We start from the raw sequence: 18,440 nt of genomic DNA on the forward strand, positions 1-18,440 counted from the left end.
CCAAATATTCCTTTTCAAAAAAGAAACTTGTAATTTTGAAGAAAATTAGGCAAAGGAGTCCCTGAGGCCTGTATGTAGGCTCTTTCTTCCATGCAGAATTTGTGGCATTTACAGCCTCATTTGTAATTTTTCACCTTGACTGGACCCAGGAAGAAGAAAATAGTTACATCTTTAGAGCTTTAGATACAACTATACAATAGATGCACTCAATATGCATCAATAGGAAGCATGCGTCCACACTCATTCTTATGTGCAGGAAGCTCCATTTCACAGGGTTTAGACCTTAATGAAATGATTGTAGATGAAATTGCAAATAGCAGAGACAAATTCATTACTAACTAGATAATAATCACGTTGCAACTATGTCTCAAAGAATGGACCATAGCCAGACAATGCAATGCTGTATAGCCATACATATGAGCTACAGGGCATGCTCCAAATTTTTATCACTGTTTCCCAGAATGTCTCCATCAAACATAATTTCCCTCTGCTGTTATCAAGAATAAATACTACTCCCAAAGGCAGAGGTGTTGATGCTGTATTTTGAAGCTTACCTGAGAGCTAACACCCCCACTCTGGCCCCTCCTTGCATGCCTAACCTTAGGCATACCTTTCCAGTGCTTTGAGAAACCTCCTCTTTTAACCACCATTGTTCTCTTCATCCCTAAGAAACCAGCTCAAGGCCAGCATCCTTTAGAAAACCTTCCACAGTCCCCATGTGGCCCATGGTGGTTTTCCACCTTCCAAATAGCCACAAAGCTTATTCTCTAGGCAACTCCTTCTCTAGTTAGCAGAAACTACAAAACAAAACCCTTACATCTATATCAAATTAGCAGCCACAATTGAAAGAAGTGAAAACTAAGATCCATGTTCATCACACAAAGAAATTCCCCTAAAACCTAAAAAAAAAAAAATTTGAGAAGTTAATTTTAGCTCATAAGATTCATAAATCCTAAAATTTCACAGTGTCAATCTTGTTCCTATATTATATTAGAAAAAAAAAAGTACTGTTTAAAACTGGAAGAAAATAATCTATTTTCTTAAGTTTCAATGACAGCCATCAACAATTTGGAGGACTTTTATCAATCATTAGCAGTATTTTTCTCCTGTAGCATTTTAACCATTTAGGCCCCCAAATGAATCTAAATTTCCAAAGATGGCCCTAAGTGCTTGAGCCAACTTGTACATGCCTGCAGAGATGAAGTTGCATACTTCCCTACTGAAAAAAATATTACTCTTCTTCCTTCCATTGAACATCTATACCATCACCTTCATGTCTCTGACATTATAATCTTTGGGTATACAGCGAGAAGTATCTGTATCCCACGACAGTAAAAGATGGGTAAATATTCTCTGGGTAAGCACACTGCCTCTGTTCTGCCACTGTGTAGCACATGTGATAATATCCATTTCTGTATGTGCCTTTCCTAAAAAAAATCAAAATAGATATCATTAGTTGAGCACTTATTATGTGACAGACACTGTGCTGAAAGCTTTATAATCATCAACCTATTTCATCTTCACAGCATTTTCAAGTGGTACATATAATCATTATCCCTATTTTGCACATGACAAAAAATGGAGGCTTGGAGAGAGAGGATCAACATGCATATCCAAAGCTATCATTCTTAATTACTGCACTATACTGTAATAAACCGTTAACTCCCCTGGGGAATAGGATATTTTAATTATTTAGAAACCATTTGGCTAACATAGCATCTGGCTATTAGTACATACTTAGTAAATATGATCACATGTTCAAAGTGAATTTGAGCTACAGGATGGCACAATGCTTTCTGCAATGCAATTAAAAACTATTTCTAGGAGCTCCAGTGGCGCAATCGGTTAGCGCGCGGTACTTATAAAAACTATTTCTACAAATTTTTCTATAACCTGTGGGGATCTGCCTAAATCTAGAAGAGAATTGAAGTCAAACTTTCCTTTTCTATACAGTAGGGCCTTTCTGCATCCAAGCATAACTGCAAAAGTTGAACAAGTAGAAGAAAAAATCTCAAAGACACCAAATAAGAAAAAGATGTATAAATGTCAAGTTTTAGAAACAGAAAGATAATAACTTTTAGGTTTTGCATTGCTCTTCATATCATTCACAGCACGGATAAAATTACGTCTGATTTAATGATGTTCCCAAGATGATGGCAAGGCAAGTTATTATTTTAATTTTATAATTTAGTGAAATTACACTGTCCAACCAAGTGTCTGTTATAGGTCTTCTGACTCCTACTCTATTTTTCCTTATGAATTTATGGACATCAAATGATGAACAGGATTTACTCTAAGACCATTCTAACCCTAAAATGACTAAATTACCTATGTTATCATTTTAGATTCCTGTCTTTCCTCCTATGCAAGTAAGACATTAAGATCACACTTCTGCTGAAACCGGTTTGGCTCAGTGGATAGAGCATCCATCGGCCTATGGACTGAAAGGTCCCGGGTTCGATTCCGGTCAAGGGCATGTACCTGGGTTGCGGGCACATCCCCAGTAGGAGGTGTGCAGGAGGTGGCTGATCGATGTTTCTCTCTCATCAATGTTTCTAACTATCTCTCTCCCTTCCTCTCTGTGAAAAATCAATAAAATATATTTACAAAAAAAAAAGAAGATCACACTTCTGATTATACACGTTCAACCTCAATTTTTCCAGAGAAATCCAAAGCTGCCCCCATGCTCAATGCCAGGTGAAATGAATAAAACTCCAGAAATAGATTGAATAAAGCATCATTCCTCTACAATAACAAACACCATAGACTGCAGAGAATATTAGCTCTCATGATTTCCTACAAGCTACAGATTATCTCTGCTTCCAATATATACATGTGATGGGGGAGGGGAGAGCTTCAGAAATGGTGACTCAGATATTTCAACCGAAGTCATGGGCCTCGAAGCAGTCATACAATATGTCAATTGTTTGCAATTTTTACTAAAGCTCAGTGCCTTCTTGAAGAAGTCACATTACATTTTGTTATTTAAAGAATTATTTATTCAGGACAGAGATAAGGATTTTAAGCTTACAGGGGAAGCTCTCCTTTCTCCTCCAGTAATTACTTCTGTACTTTCTGTCACAGTGCTTTGAATAGTCATTCATCAAACATTGAGGAGCAAAAGCTGGGTGCTATGATGAGTTCTTGGATGCAAAATAAATAGCACATAATTCTTTCCCTCAAGAAATTGTACAATCTTGGGGGATGGGGGTGATTAGGGAAAGTGTAGACTACCATTCTGAGAGTTGATGTGTTGCAGTAAAATCTCTCTCCCAAGTTCTGACACTGACTAGTTTTCTTTTTCTTTCTTTTTTTTTTTTTGAAAAGTCTCTAAACTCTGATTTTCCACTTTTTCAAATGCCAATGTGAATCAAGAGATTAACATTTTTTAACTCCTATTCTTTGCCAGACACTGACTTTTCTAAGTGCTTTAAATGCATTGCATTTAATCCTTTCAATAGTCCTAATCAGAAGTTACTATTATTCCCATTTTATAGATGAAGAACTCTAGAAATTAAATACCTGTCTCATGGTCATAGAGCTAACAAGTGTAGCTCCAGGTTGTGAACTCAAGCGATCGAGAATCAAAGCCTGTGAGCTGAAGCCAGTGTGGGAACCATAGGACTGACTATAAGGCAGAGAATTCAGAGGCTTCCATCGCCATTAAAATATTGGCACATTCCTTTATAGGGAATGCCCCTTCTGCTTGCCACTCCAGACCCACAGTCATCTCTCCCTGCCCGTACAGTGCCCTGTGAGCTGACACACGTGGGCGGCATCAGTGGGCTCCTTTGCCTGTGGATGCAGTAGGATTCCACCAACCAGAAGTTGCAGGGAGGAAGGAAAGTGAGGTCAGGTTATTTTTTTTTCTGGAGACTTCCTTCCCTGTGAGGTTACTTGAACTGGCTGCATTCTTTCCCAAGTCTCCTCTCATGGTCCTCTTTCCTCAGCCCTATCACCGGGTCTCTGTAAAGTCACTGCTCCTCATACCTCTTGCCCCTTTGCTTTAGGCTGTTAACTAGGCCCCACTGTTACTATGGGTACTCGACAATCCCTAGTGATTTCATTGCATCCTGCCTATACCTTCAGAAACAGCCCCTTTATTAATGTTCCTTAAATTTTCCCAGTTATCCTAATCTAAGTGTCCAATCTGTTCCCTCTAGTGACACAGACAAATACACTGGGCTTAAATGATGGCATCCTTAATAAGTAATTCTGTAACTCCATTTTCAGTGCTTCTGTGACATGGACTTTTTCCAGTCCTCAAGCTTGCAATCTTTCTAGTTACAGGGACTTTTCATATCCCGGTCATTCTATTTGGAAAGCCACTTCTTTTTCAATACTACTCTCCACACACACTCTTACACACACTCACACACACACTCAGAAACACACTCATACACACTCACACATATACACACACTCTCACATACATAGACACACTCTCACATACTTACACAGACCTACCTGCCATGTATAATAGGTTTCAATTATATTTTTTGAATTAATAAATGGAACCAGGAGCCCAAGAAATGTATAAGTGCATGGTATATTCTCATCCACACTTATTCTGTGAGGGTGAAGAACATGAGTTCTGAGAAACTTTAAGTGGCTTTTTTAACATGCCCCAAGTGGTAAGCGGCAGAGCCATGATTTAACCCTGCTTGGTGGGAATCCTTGTCCTACTATCATTGCATTTCTTGGGTTCAGGCTTGCAAGTTAGGGCCAAATGCTGGTGGGCAAAATGCTCACCAGCTCAGCAAGGTTCTGCCAGACACTAAAAAAAAGGAGGGCTCTTGTAAGGGTGTTCTGGGAACTTATTTTTGGCCAGGCCAGGTCTTTATTTGAGTTTGGGCATGATAGGGGTGAAGAGAATCATGCTGATGAAAATGAAGCAGCCAGTTGCCTGGTTCCTGTGAGTGCTGCTTTAGCTGTTCTGATTCTGTCGCAGCTTCTCCAGGTTCTGGTTGGCCATCTTGAGTGACAGGGTCTGCTTGTCCTTCTTGATGACACTCTGGGCAGCCAGAGTGTTGGTCTTAAGGCTCCAGGCCAGGCCTTGTGTTTCTCGGCCAGCCTCTCCTGGAGGTTCTGGAGCTGTTGCAGGATGAGGTCTAGCTTAGTTGCTGACTGCTTCTCATCCTCTGGCCTCTGCTACCCCTTTCTCTTCTTCAGTCCAGCAGAGTCCATGCCCAGCAGCTCACACCCTGCATCCTGCTGGTTTACCACTCCCACCACTACATACATACCACCTTGGTGGCAGATACATGCTCCCTGGCTGAGGTTGGCATGTGTATGGGGACCAGGAACTGGTTGGTGGGTGCCTTCTCTGAGGGGGTCAGCTGTGTGGTAATATTCACTGATCACCTCAGAGGCAGGTTTGCTGGGCTTTCGGGGCCTGCAGCAAGTCCCCGAGGGCTCCCAGGTACTTCTCCAGATGCCACTCCTCCATCCAGCTTCTCTGTTGTCATCACCCTGCAGTGGCACAGCAGCTGCCCAGGTTCAGCTCCAGGCTCCATGTGGCCATCACCAACCGGGTTCCCGTCCCTTCCCCCTGGAAACTATTCTTTTCTAGATGTTTTTTTTTTCTATTTTGTTGCCAATACGTTCTTCCTGCCCACCATTTTTTGAAACCAAACAAAACCTTTTCTATAGTGAACATGACTGCAACTTTGCTTTATGTTGGAACAGATGAAGGAACATGCCTGTCTTGAGGGACTCTTGCTGAAAGCACTTGATTGCAGAGTGCCACAGCACCACTGAGAAACATTAGCTGAGGTAATGCAGCTCCTGGGGCAGTTTAATTTGAAACAATTGAATTTGTGAATGCAAATACGCAGCCTCTCCCTCTGGTTTGTGGAGGAGGGAGAACCAAGGGGGCCTTTAGCAAGAAGCTCGAAGAGGCAGTTTGGTAGGCAGCAGAGCTGTTCCCTCCTTTCTGTGCCAACCCATAGCACAGTTGTTTCCTACTGAGAACAGATTCCATTTGTTCAGTGCGTGTTTGTAAAGACAGAGATTTTCAGATGCACAGCTATAATGGAGCATTCACACATTTAAAACCCGGCTAAATTTCCCCCAGGGCACATGGGGATGATTCCAGGAGTACATGTTTGCCTGGAAATGGTGATGAAAGTACGATTTTGTTGACTTTGTTTCTGTTGATACATGTTGCCCGGAATTGGCCATGGAAATACAGTTTTCTTGACTTTGGGTGAGTTCAAGGGAACAGCCTAGCCACCCAGTGCTGCAGGTTCATGCCAGGGCACCATGGTTTCTGCTCTGACCAGATAGGATGATCCTGAGGTGGCCTCCTCTCTAGAGACTTGCTTTGGTACTTCACTGCAGAAAGCTGGATTTGGGTTCCATGCCCAAAATCCCTCCCTTATTCTGGTCCTCACTGCCATTGCCTACTTTCTCCCATGTCATTAGTCCAGGGAATCTGTCAGTATTGTAAACCCAGGCTTGCCCGATCCTGTGAGGATTCCTTATTGCTCATCAGATAAAATCTAAGTCACTTAACTTGGCTGTACATGACCTGACCTCTAACTAACTCTTTAACCTCATGGCCCATCACTACTTTATCTTCCCTGCTCTTCCATGCTATTACTACATAGAATGATGCACAGGGCCCTGAACATGGCCACTTATCTGTTGTGTACTCCCTTCCTTGCCACTGTCCTCCTTCCTTTGTCCATTCACTGAGAGATTACTAAGCATCTCTCCTTGGGAAGCTTTCTCTTATGTCTACTCTCTCCTTTCGTCCCCAGAACACACTAGAATTTTGTCCAAAATAGTACGTACCATTTTCATCATGGACAAGATGTCATCAAACGTCAGATATGTCGTGCATAAATGTAAAAATAAAAAAACTGTGGAAACTGGAATTGATAAAATACGATATGGTCGTGTTCTGTTTACTTGCCTCTCCCATTAGACCTTTGGAGAGCAAGTGTGTTCTATCATTCATTTCCATAACGCAGTTCCTCCCATTGTATCTAGTTCATATCAGGATCTTAATAAATACTTTTTGTTTTTAATAAGCAAATGTGATCTTATGGGTGGTAAACCAGGTGAGGTTTTGTTATTGTTTTTTAACTATATTTTTATTGATTTCAGAGAGGAAGGGAGAAGGGGAGGAAGATAGAAACATCAATAATGAGAGAGAATCATTGATCAGCTGCCTCCTGCATGCCCCACACTGGGGTCTGAGTTCACAGCCTGGGCATGTGCCCTGACCTGGAATTGAACCTTGACCTCCTGGTTCATAGGTCGATGCTCAACCACTGAGCCACGCCGGTTGGGCCCAAGTGATGTTTTATTAACCAGTTGAATTTCTGATGGACTTTCCTTACAATGGTGGTGCCTGGCTCAAGACTGGCCAGGGAGTGGCCAAACCCTCCCCCAACCTGCCAGTGTTTCTGCGGTGGGAGTAGAAACAAGAAAGTTTAAGGCTGAGGCTGCTGCTATGTCCTGGATGCAGCAACCTGGAGAATCAAAGGTGACGTTTTTAGTGTCCAGATATGACCCACAGTAAAGCCAGTCTTTATTGCTCCTAAAATAACAGGAGTAGATTTTCCCATTAAAACATTTAAAAAACTTTAGAAAAAAAGGTAAATAATTTACTCAACCCTGAACATCTTCAATGTGTGAGGCTATGTGTGGAAGGATCTTTTACACATATTGTTTAATGCTGGAGTCACTAAATCCCTGTGGTGGAGATGGTCTTACACGTTTAGAGATTAAAACAAGCTCAAAAGGGAAAATTATTTGAAAGGTCACATGTTAAGTGGCAGGAGATGATTCAAATCCAATATTTATGCCTCAAAACCTTTAGTCTTTATACCACGTTTCTTTGCTTCCCCTCCCCCCCAATGGTGAGATGCCTACAAGAGACCGATACAAAGAGAAAGCATTAAGTAACACTAAATCTCATGCTGAAATGTATTCCCTTTCTCCTCTAGTCTTTTAGATCATAGCAAGAAGACACTCTCCCTTTTCTCAACATTCTGGCAGGAAGTAGTACCCAGTTAAGCTATTTCCTTCTTGATCTACCACAACTTGATGCTCTTCAGGTTCCTCTTATCATCTAAACAAAGGAGTACAATTTTAAGGATATATGTTTGTTTAAATGCACAACAAATGCTGAAATCCCATACTGCCATATGCCCTTCCTCTCCAACAGATCCTGAAGATCTTCCTTATACACAAAGAAGAAATGTGCCTTGTCTTTTTAACTAGGTCATGACCCAGAGCACTGCTGATCCTTGAGGCCTAAAAGTCCTTATTCCTTAGCCTGAATCAAAACCTCAGGGTTGTATCACCCACTGGAGACCTCATGGTACAAAAATTTGAAGAATTAGCCAACATTCTCTGCCAGATATAGAAGGAAACATATGGGGGAGTAGGTGTCATATATGAGGGAAGTAGAATAATTTGGATGGGCAAATTGGTTGGTTTAGCCACGGGTACCCCCTCATGTGATAGAGAAAGGAAAAGGGCCTCACACATGTGCATGGTCTTTACATTCACAGCGACACTGCCCATTTATTTATCTACCATGTACTTATATATACATGCCAGGCATGGATCTAAGTATTTTAGGTATTAACACAATAACTATATGACTTAGGTACTACTAATAATCTATAGATGAGGAAGCTGAGGCACACTAAATAATTTCCCCAATATCATACAAATAATGGGTAACAGAACTGTGAGTCAACCCCAGATAGTCAAGCACAAGTGATCATCTTGTTAATGACTAACATAGAATCAATCAGGTTATCCACTGGTGTTCCCCTGAGGCACCTAGAAAGGAGGTATACAGAGAGATGCAGAATTACTCCTTGGGACCCATCCAGCAGGACTAAGAGAAGGTGTAAATGCACTGATCCTCAAGCATTGCAATCTATATACCACATTAGTAATTAAATTACTATAAGATCACCAATTTCATAAGTGTTTCCTTAATGCCAATGATTTGTCACTACTAAATAAATATCATCTCCTTTAGGGAGAGAGCAACCAGTTTTTTTATTGAAACTAAGCTATATGCAAAAGTAAAGATGTCATAGAATTATAAGCACTAATATTTCTGGGGATTTGTATAATTCTGCATGCAAAATAAAGGATTTGTTAAAAGGCAGATAGGTTTGTGTATACTTTCTGAGGAAATTTGATATTAAGACATGGGAGAAATCACTTGAGGAAGCAGTTTTAAAAATAAGGCAACCATACACCCAAGTTTATGCCTGTTATCCCTGGGCAAGTGTTAATAGTGCCCCCTTTCACTCTCAAAAATTTCCTGGGTTAGGTGTTATATTATAAGGCCACCCCACCTAAAAGAACATGCCTGTTGGTGACTTGAGTTTCCATTGTAGTGGACTGTAGCAGTACAAAAATAAAAGACACATTTCCTCACCTCAAAAATATCACAGATTGGATTTCATTCCACTTTGAGGAAGATACATTAAAAATTACTATAGTTCAATAAATGCCACGATAGAAATATCAAAACAAGATGTCTGAATAGGAGAAGAGAGGCACTAAATGTAGAATGAGGAATCTTGAAGACTTAGAAACTGTTTCTAGGAGAGGTAACAATTCAGTTGAATCTTAAAGGATCACAAATAGTAGTAATATAGTAATATTTGAGTGTCTAGTGAAAGTTGAGCATTCAAAAGAGAATAAACTTAGATGGCATATGTGAGGGAGATAATAATATGTAGTGATCAATGAGCACGGGATTTGGGATCAAGTGTCAGAATTTGAATTCGAAGTCTTTGAAATTCTAGCCGTGTGTCTTTAGGAAGTTACTGAACTCCTCTGAGTCTTGGTTTCTTCATTGGTAAAATGGAGAACAACAGTATCTAACTCACAGGGTTGTTGTAAGGCTTCACTAAATTAATACCAGTATATGTAAAAACCTTTAACAAGTGGGTGGTGAATAGTAAACACTATAAAAGATTGGTTATTATTAGTTTAATTAGTCTGAAATATGTAAAGTGTGTGCATGTGAATATCTTAAGATGAGAAAGAAAATCAGTTTTGTGTGTGACATAACCAAGGAGTGTGTAGTTGATACTGAGGGAAATAGCAGTTATTGATGGGGAGTGATATAAGCAGATTGAATATTTTAAAGACGAATCATTCTTGGCAAGTGTATGGAAGATGGATTGGAGATAGATGAATAGGTGGCAGAGAGAAAGGCTATTGTAGTACATGAGGACTGGCAGCAAAGATGGAGAAAAATCCCTCTGCGCTATTTTGGAAACATTCAGGCAATATCACCTCACTCATGTCAAAACCTTCAATATATTGATGGGACATTCTCACCACAAGAGCAAGATAACCAAATTAGGGGTGCAGAGATGAAATTTGAGCCTTCAGCACAGTAATACTCTTAGCATCTATTTTTATGAGTGTTATATTTACAGGCAATTGAATATTAAAGCCATAAGGGGCATTAAAAATGATCCAGTTCAGTGGTTCTCTACTCTAGTTACCATTAAAACCATTAAGATTTTACAAAATACCACTCCCCAGACCCCATACTTGGTCAAATAAGTAAGAATCGCTAGGAGAGACGCTCAAGCACTGTTGTGTCTTCAAAAGTCCCCAGGTGATTCTAATGTTCAGCCAGGATAGAGAACCACTTGCATTCTCATCCAATAACAATGCTGGACCGAGGTGGAAGATAAACCCCAGAAATTCTACTTCTGTTAGGGTGTGGGTGGTAATTGTGTTATATACATCTGACATGGAATGTATAGCTATAGTTTCTTATCTATAATAATAAAAGGCCAGGCATCACGACCAGAATGACCAATTGACCAGTCGCTATGAGGTACATTGACCACCTCTTGGGCCCTCCCTTCAGCCTGGAGGTTCCCATCGCTGGATGGCCAATGGGAAACCACGGGGACTGGGCTGGGTGGCAGCAGAGTGGGAGTGGGGACTGGACTCGTGGGGCAGTGGCAGCATCGTGGAGCGTCCCAGGGCGGTGGCGAGCAGCTCATGGAGCATCGTGGGGCGGCAGCAGCATTGCAGAGCATCCTGAGGCGGCGGCAGCATCACGGGGCGGTGGACATAGCTCTGATCATAGGCTAGACCGAGGGACCATGCACATGCATGATTCCATGCGCTGGACCTCTAGTGTACTTATAATAAATTTGCTACCTCTTGGATATCATGTATTTTGTATTAAGTGTAGGCTGATACTAGAAATGAGAAGAAAAAATAAGACGTGAAAACAAAATTGCAAAATAAAGATAAAAAGAGAAGAAGAGCTTTATGCAAACAAAAGGAAGTGACCACATATTCATTCCTCTGATCCAAATTGATTTCCTCCTTGGTAAAGGGTAATTAGGAGAGAACAGAAAAAGCATAGAAATAATAAGAACAGAAGTCCCATGAATTCAGGGGGCTGTGTCTGTCTTCTTTACTGGTGCATCCCCAGTGTCAAAAACAGAACTTTGCAAATAGACTAGTCCCACACCTTAGTTATGGACTAAATAATTGAAAAAAATGGGAAAAGAGCAAAAGTGTCAGGCAGAGTCACTCATTCACTTTTTCTGTTCAGTCCATTAAATCTTTCTAACAGTTTTAGAGATGATAAAATAATTTTCACATTTTTCAGTTCCTTTTATATACTGGGCTTCTTTTTCTGCCAGAAGCATCTTTGAATTTCTTTGAGGTTGGAGTATTCAATGGTCCTGGTCCTGTCTGATGGTCTCTGTAGAGAAGATGGCTATTGATGTTCTGTATATAAAGGTGAGCTCAATGGAGAATACGTTCTGGACTTAAAATCAGACCCTGTTGTTTATTGTATGACCTTAGGCAAGGTCCATAACTGCTTTTACTATTAGTTTCCTTAAGATGGGTATTATTATGGACTGAATGCTTGTGTCCCCTGCAAATTTATATTTTGAAGCCCTAAATCCCTAAAATGTTGGTATTTGGAGGTGAAGCCTTTGGGACATGATTAATATTAGATTATATCGTGAAAGTGGAGCCCTCATGATGAACTTAGGCAATTTAAAAAACAGGAAGCAACCCCTCACTGGATAAAAAGATCTGCTGGCTCCTTGATCTTGGACTTCCCACACTGCTGACTGTGAGAAATAAATGTTTGCTGTTTAAGCCACCCAGTCTATGATATTTTATTATAGCAGCCCAAATGGGCTGACAAGTGTATTCAAGTTATTGCAAAGGTCAATGAGTTGATGCCTATCAAGATATTAAGACCTCAGCCACCACCTGATAAGTGCTCATAAATGTTAGATGTATTATTGTACTCTAATGGTTATTGTATTACTATTTTAATTATTATAATTTGACCCATTCCACTTCTCACTGAAAAAAGCAAAGAACAAGGTATGAGAAACTACATGTGTCACAAGGAGCCCATAGGGGTAGATACATCTTTATTGTCCTTTGCTCAGCCATTTATTTCAAAATAAAAACTCCTGAGTGGGTTTTGCCTTGCCTGTCTATAGTCCCACTGTGATCACAGATTGAAAATTAGGTGTTTTAAGGAAATACTGTATTTCCCTATGCCATCCTTTAGGTATGTAATCTTCTCACAAGGTGATAAGTTTCTTTTTTAAAAAATATGTTTTTTATTAATTTTTAAAGAGAGAGGAAGGAAGAGAGACAGAGAGGTGGAAACATCAAAGAGAGAGGAACATCATCGATTGGCTGCCTCCTGCAAGCCCAGCACTGGGGATCGAGCCCACCACCCAGGCATGTGCCCTAACCGGGAATCAAATCAGTGACCTCCTGATTCCTGGATTGATGCTCAACCACTGAGCCACACTGACCTGGCAGGTGATAAGTTTCTTGAAAAACAAAAAAGAAATTCTTATTCTTTAGTGTATAATGAAATAAGTAAGAAATACTGTGACTGAGAAGAGATTTCTTTCTCACTTTACATATGTTCCTTAGGAATCTTGATTATGCCATGGGAGGATACAACACAGGACAGGGAGGGGTTATGTGTGAAGAAGATCCAAATATTTCTCCTGGTTACAGACATCTACCAAAGGTTTATAGTTTAAATATGACAAGATTTTCACTGAATTCTCCATTTTATGTTGACCATCTTGAGAAAATATGTGATTAAGAAAAAAAGATATGAAATCCCCTAATTTCAAACATCCATATGTTTTAGTTTACTAGGGATGCCATAATAGAATACCACAAACTGGGTGGCTTAAACAACAGACATGCATTTTCTCACAGTTATGGAGGCTGCAAGTCCAAGATCAAGGCGCCAGCAGAGTTTATTTGCTCTGAGACCTCTCTCCTTGGCTTGCAGGTGCCTCATTCTTGTTGCTTTTACCCATGGTTGCCCCTCTGGTGTCTCTGTGTATGTCCTAAATCTCTTTTTATAAGGAGGCCAATCCTATTGGATTACCTCCCCCACTAATCACCTCATTTAACCTTCATTCCCTCTTTAAAAAACCTTATCTCCAAATACTGTGGTTACATTCTTAGTTAGTGAGGGGTTACGACTTCAACATATAAATGGGGGTGGGGGACACAATTTAGCCAATAATATCTTATTGATGAATCTTAATTCAATGAGTAATATGTTTTCTGATCCTATTAAATGGTCCCAATATACCTTTAGTGTTATCTTCAAGTACAGTGAGGCCCTGACTTACGAGTTTAAGTCATTCCATGACGGAGCTCGTAACTCAAATTACTCGTATGTCAAATCAAAAAGTGAACGAGTGAGACACATGATGCTGGGCTGATGTTGTGGCATTCACTGTGACGTTCCCTGTTCCAACTAGCAGTGGGGTATCTGAAGCTGGCTCGTAACCCGAATTTTAGCTCGCAACTCAAAGCAAAAAATCGGCCGAGAGATGACTCGTATCTCGAAAAACTTGTTAGGACACTCGTAAGTCAAGGCCCCACTGTATACATCAGTTCCCCATAAAATCAAGTAAGCACCAAATACTGAAGAGTAGCTGAATTTCCTTTTGGATACATAACACAATACCATAGGCTGAGTGTCCAGGAAAGAGGCACTGAGAATATGCAATTTGCATGCATGAGCTTCACTGAAGAGGTTCTTTATAACAACATCTATGAAAGATGAGCAAAGCAGGACTGGACAGAACGAGAAGCTGAATTATGAGACAGTTACATTGAGAACTTTTTCTGATTCTTTAGGATTCTTGAGATAGAGAAACTTTCAGGCTTGTCTCTTTTAGAAGCAGTTGTCCCCTTTTTTACCTTTTCATCACAAGATTGGTCTTAAGGATGGGGAGTGCCTTGGACAAGTCAGCCTCCTAGTATCCACCACAGTCTACTCTCTGTACTGTTTGGATCTAGTTACTTCATATACTGAGTTTAACTAGGAATAGCTGTTCCAAAATTTTCATTGGTCTTTTTTCCAAAGAAGCATACAAAAGAAAAGTTGGTGGAACAGACTAGAGGACCCATCTCTGAAGTTGACATTGAGTCCTTACCTGATACTATTGTTATCCTCCCTTCCTCTGCTACCTAGTCTAGATGTCCCTCACTCTTGGCAAGCACTGTTGCCTGTAGTTTTCTAGATGGCTTGTGATCCAGAACTTCATCCTGAAATAGTCTGAGCTCCTGGTAACCATGTCCTTTATAAACCATGGCTATTGCACTTGTTAATTTTCTGTCATGATGGGGCAGGGAGGTATCAAAAGACACTCCAGTGATTCAGCCAAATAGCAGCCATATTCTTCCCTATAATTATGGCCATGATACATTGGCATCTTTTCTCATTCTGATAATTGGATCAATTATCCATGCCAGTATAGTGGTTCTTTTCCTTACTCAATAATCTCTTCACTCAAGAAGCTTAAAGTGAATAGGTGACAGCTAAAGCTGAAAGTGATTGGGATACTTGCTCTGTCCCCTCCTGTGTTCATGTTTGGAAGCTGAGGCATCTAGGCCCACAAAACCTAAGTATATAATGATGGAAAGCACAATATACGCCCCCCCCCACACACACACACACAAGTGAGACACTTGGAGTGATGGTAGGTGGAACCACTAATAGTTTCACTGCTTGGTTGCTAAACTGCTTGGTTATTGAATGTATTCAACCTACTGGAGACAGAGCAACACTTCACTGATTAAAAATGTTTACTGAATCTTAGACAACAGTATCTCATCCTTGTAGGGCATTGTTCCCTATCTAATACTACAGTTGTGCCTTCAAGATGCTTTCCCATTACTCCGTAAGGCTGGCAGCTTCTGGGACGTGTAGTGTGTGATAGACCAGTGAATTTCATGGGTATGTGAACACTGCCATACTTCTTTGGCTGATCAGTGAATCCCTTGGTCTGGTGCAACAGTATGCGGGATCCCATGTTGGTAAACCAGACATTCTGTGAGCCTTCATGCTGAGGCCCTGTGGGCAGGAAAAATAAGTCCATACATGGAATATGTGTTGATATCAATCAAAATAAATTGTTGTCCCTTTCAAGGTGGAAGAAGTACAACGCTGACAATATGCCACTGAGTGGCTAGTTTGACTCCTTGAGTGATATTGTCATATTGGGGACTCAACCTGGTCTCTATTGCTTATAGGTTGAACCTTTGACAGTGCAAGTACCTAGATCAATCTTGGAGAATGAGAGTCATGCCATGGGATCCATGATTCGCCAATAGCTACTCTCTTCTTGAGCCCATTCTGCCAGCAATGGGGTGGCCACAGACAAAGATTGGCTGCTGTTAAGTGGTTGGTTGGTGCCTCCTCTGTGGTGGATGCTCTCTCATGAACTATAATATGCAACACAAAGCTTTTTTCACACTTTGGCCACCTGCATAGGTGCTTCATACACATAATTTTTCCCCAGACCCCCTTGTTGCTGCTAATTCTCCCCCCACCTCTTTTTTTCCTTGTCGCCCCTAATTAACCAGTCATCCAAAACTATTCAATAATCCATATATATTCTACTCAGGCCACTTTTCTTTCCACCTAAAGCAGATATCCACCAAAGTTCTGCCTATTGGGAGGATTTTCTTTCACCACTATTTTTCAGGGCCATCCTGAAAAAGGTCTGTGGTTTGGCAATAGCCCGCTTCTGTCTTGTACCCATAAACTAGCTCATCCATTAATCAAGCTTAGCTTTTTTCCTCTATCATTGGGTCATAAGAAACTCCCCATGCAGCCATATGGGTTAGCTCTGGGAGAATTGCTGATTTAACAGTGGTGGGTGACATGGGATCTGGAATGCCTACTTTTGCAGCACGCTGATGCCCACTGGCATCACTCATGCTTGATCCAAAATGTACCATTTTTTAATCTTACAGAGGAATGGCACTTCACCCTCCAGAGTTGTCCCCATTTGATGTAAGAGGGTCAGCTTTTGTACATGTACATTGGGAGGAGGATGCTCTCATGGATGCTGAGTACCTAGAATGAAGCAGTTTCATAGCGCCTTTGGCTGAGGCAACTTCCTGAAGAGGGGCTCAGTTGTGAGTTGTCAGCAGTCAACACTCTTGGCAACTGAGAGCATGAACTCCTTCGTCCTGAAGAGCAATCTTCATGGAACTCCACAGCAACCACTGCACATACTTTAAAGGATTATACTGACAGAGATAAGGCTTAGGAACTGAAGGAAGATTGGTAACTCTAAACCTTGCTTGAGGTCTGATTCCATGAAGAATTCGTGTGTGTGTGTGTGTGTGTGTGTGTGTGTGTGTGTGTGTGTGTGTGTAAATTTAAACTGCACAACGTGTCATCTCAAAATCTTTTAGGTATCATAATCAAGAATGACCCTTAGAGCCCAGCCAGCATGGTTCAATGGTTGAGAGTTGGCCTATGAACCAGGAGGTCATGGTTTGATTCCCCGCGAGGGCACATGCTCAGGTTGCAGGCTTGATCCCACCATTGCGGGGCATATAGGAAGTGGCTGATCAATAATTCTCTTTCATCATTGATGTTTCTATCTCTCTATCCCTCTGTCTTCCTCTCTGAAATAAAATTTCTAAAAAAGAATGACCCTTAGAGAATAATTAATCCAACTCTTTCATTTTTTTCAGAATAGGAAACTAATACATAGGAGAAATGGTTTACCTGGTTTTTGTTTTTTTTTTACTAAGCCTTGGTTCTCTGAACTTGTAAACTTGAAATTGCAGTAGTTTCTGCATAGGTTGTAACTATTTCTAGAACATGGAGGCTTACAGAAACCGAAGACCACATAACTAGAAAGTGAATGGAGACAGCATTTGGTCTTAGGGCAAATAGTTAAAAATCCTTCAATTTATTCAATCCACTATGCATCTGCAATTTCTACTTCTAAAACCCTTTATTGACCAACAAAATAGACCATTCATACACTCAGCAAATATTTATTGGTGCCTCCTCTGTACCAAGCACAATGCCAAGTCATGGAAATTTAACAGTTAAGAGGACTTGCTTTCACAGAACCTGCAGTCTACTTGTAAGGATTCACATTTGAAAATAATCAAAAAGTAAATAAAAACCTTCAGTTGTGATAAGTGCTCTGAAATAGAGGCATGTGGTTCCATGAGTGTGCATATTAGAATTGACCTAATCATGGAGGTCATGGAAGATTTTGTTAAGGTAATGTCTACTGCATAGAGATATGAAACATTAATTGAGTTAACTAGATGAAGAAAATGTAAAAAAAAAAAAAGTATTCAAGGCAGAGGGAATAATAGGTACTGAAACCCTTTGGCAGAAGAGGGCATGGCAGAATGGTTATAGGAAGGTTATTCTGCCTGGAGAAAACACATGGGAGCATGCAGCATAGCAGAGCTGCAGGGGTAAGCAAGGACCAGACTCGGGTCATATTCAGGACTGTTGTCTTTACCCTGAGAAAATGCACTAAATAGTTTTAATCATGAAAGAATGTAACATGATTTAGGTCCCCTTGCTGCCCTGTGGAAAATGGATTGGCAAAGGACAAGACTGGGTAATGATAGAGAGTTATGGCACTATTGCAGTCATTCTGATGAAAGCGATGATAGCATGACTGGATTCAGTTGGTAGAGCTGGAGAAAAGTGGGTGGATTTGAAAAGCATACAATAGTGTGGCGAAGGCCTGAGGAGGAGGTGGGAATGGGTGGAAGGGGTCAATGGCGGGGGACAACTGTAATACTTTCCATGATAAAGATTTTTTTAAGTATTTAGTGACTAAAACAGCACTTGATGCTAGATTACATATGGGAGAAAAGACATCTAGGTGACTTTCTAGGTTTTTTGTTAGCATGACTGAATGTAGTAGTGCCAAATAGACCCATATAAATATTTCCAGGTAGACTGCCATTAAATATTTCATGAGGTTACTTGCATACAAAGAGAAATCTATGAATTTAGAGCCTTGGTCTTCAATACAGTCCTTAATTTTTGAATTGTGGATCATGTAAAATATTTATGAAACCTTTGTCCAGACAAAAGCTCTTTGCACCAACTCACGATTGTG

General features: G+C 40.6%; 1 protein-coding gene and 1 pseudogene across 1 annotated transcript in view; one reads left to right on the forward strand and one right to left on the reverse strand.

The window, feature by feature from the left end:
- The window catches only part of GRM5 (glutamate metabotropic receptor 5), a 447,722-nt gene that overhangs the window by 259,583 nt on the left and 169,699 nt on the right, over nt 1–18,440 (forward strand). The window lies entirely within an intron of this gene.
- On the reverse strand, nt 4,841–5,659 carry LOC132241653 (vesicle transport protein USE1-like; annotated as a pseudogene).

Source organism: Myotis daubentonii, chromosome 9, assembly GCF_963259705.1.
Source record: "Myotis daubentonii chromosome 9, mMyoDau2.1, whole genome shotgun sequence".
NCBI classification, from domain to species: Eukaryota; Metazoa; Chordata; class Mammalia; order Chiroptera; family Vespertilionidae; genus Myotis; species Myotis daubentonii.